Raw genomic sequence first — 2627 nt, 5'->3', positions numbered from 1 at the left:
AATTATCCACAGCAAGGAGGGGCAAGGTCATATAAGATTGAGCAGAGGGAGTGCTCATCTCAGTGTGAACAAATCAAGTACTCTGAGATGATGATGGTGATGGTGATGAAGAAGAAAATGGTTGGCACTTTACTGCAGAAATGTGATGACTATAAAGTCACATAACTTATCACCTCATTAGTCTCATTGAAAGTAGAATTACTCTTCCCAAAATCTCACATGAGATTGTCTACTGGTAACAGACAAAGGAATGCTTCTGCACCTTAAGGAGGGGACAGGCATTGTTCTCTACCTATAATCGGTATGAAAGGGGAAAACTTGAATATCGTCAATACCTTTTTATTTCTCTGCTTCCATGATTAATGATTAATAACAAAAATAAGAGCCCCCATTATTTATATTTCTACCCCTACTCACCACTAAAAAACCAATAAAGTTAATAAAAATGATGGTTGTCAGATGTTTGTGACAATTAACTGAATTGTCTGGGCATTTATGCATTTTAAACTCAATGAATTAAATGAGCTAAACATTTTAATTCAATTTTTTTATTTTTAATTTTTAGAGGAGGAAACGTTTACTTGGGGCTGGGGTTGTGGCTCAGAGGTAGAGCACTTGCTTAGCATGTGTAGTGCTCTAAGGGACTAGGTTCAATCCTCAGCACCACCTAAAAAAATTAATAATAAAAAGTGTGGCCATCTACAAATAAAATTTTTTTTTAAAGTTTATTTGGGGGCTCACAGTTTCAGAGGTTTCAGTCCATAGACATCCTGCCCCATTGTTCTGTGTCGAACATGAGGCAGAACATCATGGCTGAAGGGTGTGGTGGAGGAAAGCATCTCAGGTCAAGACATTCAGGAAACAGAGTTCTTGATGACCAGTGAAAAACTAAATGCCATAAAGGCATGCCCCCAAATGCCCCACATCCCACAGTCATACCCTACCTGCCTACAGGTACCACCACCAGTTAATCCCTACCAGGAAATTAATGCAATGATTGGGTAAGACTCTCATAACCCAATCATTTCACCTCTGAAATTTTTTGCATTGTCTCACACATAAGCTTTAGGGGGATATCTAATATTGAAACCGTAACATTCAGCTGCTGGCTACAAAAAGCTCATGCCCTTCTCACAATGCAAAATACATTTAGACCATTTCCAAGAGCTTCATATTCTTAACAGTTCCAGCATTGCCAAAAAGTCCAAATACAAAATATCATCTGAGACTCACGGCAAATTCTAAGCCTGGGCCACTGTAAAAATCAAAAGCAAGTTACATATATTCAATCCATAAAGGCACAGAGTAAACATTTCCATTTCAAAATGGAGAAACTGAGATAAAGAAAGATGTGATGGGACCAAAGCAAAACAGAAATTCAGCTGGGCAAGCAACTCAAGTAGCTACGCCCCTATGGCTTTACTGGTGTCCTTGCTGGATTCCTACACCTTTATTAAGCAGACATTCCATGTTACTGGAATCTCTTAGTTTTGGGGGTCTCCACTGAAGGCTCTGCTTCCTTCTCACAACTTTGTGCACTGCCCCCTTAGAGGCAAGCCCACAGGGACTCTGACCCTGCTGTACTTTGCCTGACCTCCCAGACCCCATTTGAAATCTCAATGGAAGCCTCCATGATTCCCAAACTGCAGCCTCTGGAATTGCTACAGAACCAGCATCACATGGTTGACAACACCTTTGATCACCATGTCAAGCAGTAGAGAGGCCTCTGGGACCATGGCTGAAGCAGTCTCTGAATGCCTGGATGGTTGAGCACAGTGAAAAACCTTCCTAGGTCACCATGCATAAGTAGGTTGCCCCCATGGTCTCTTCTTAAAGGGATTTTTTTTTTACCCATGAGCCTGAGATGGGTGCAGTCTTGCCAATTCATGAGATGGCCTTAAGTCATCATTCCTATTATCTGTGGGCAAAGTAGTTAATTTTCTCTTTAGTTGCCAGAATGTCTATAACAACCAGAGTTTTCTTAGCTTCAGTTTTGCTCACCCTTCCATGGCCAAACTACAAGTTTTTCAAACCTTTCTGTTTTGCTTTCTGCTTCTGATTATCACAGTCAACCTGGTTAAAAGCTGCCAGCAATATCCATGCCACTGCCTGAACACTATGCTGCCTAGAAATTTCTTCTACCACAATAATTAATACATCACTTTTAAATTAGTCTCACGAAAAGTCTCAGGACAAGGGAAAAATGTAAACAACTTTATTCCCAGAACATTACACTTTTGTGCCCTCTACTCCAATTTCCCGTAGAGTCCTCTTTCTCCTCTGAAACCTCATGAGCCCAGTGTTTACTTTCCATAGTCCTATTGACATTCTGGTCTTCTGAGCTTCAGAATCACCCATTAAGCTCTACTTAAAAGGATCTAAAACTTTTCTAGCTTGTATATCTAAACTTTTCAAAATTCTTCCCACAAATCCCAAAAATGTTTGAAAACTTTTGAATCACATGGTCAGGTGAGTCACAGGAATGACACTACTTTTCAGAATCAATTTTTTTTTATCGTTTGTTCTCAGAATGCATTTTGCTTTATTGTACATAAATGTGGTGCAACTTTTCATTTCTCTGGAAGTACACAATGTAGAGTCATACCATTCATGTAATCTTGCATGTA

This window comes from Sciurus carolinensis, chromosome X, assembly GCF_902686445.1.
Source record: "Sciurus carolinensis chromosome X, mSciCar1.2, whole genome shotgun sequence".
NCBI lineage: Eukaryota > Metazoa > Chordata > Mammalia > Rodentia > Sciuridae > Sciurus > Sciurus carolinensis.
Note: the sequence above shows the minus strand (reverse complement) of the source record.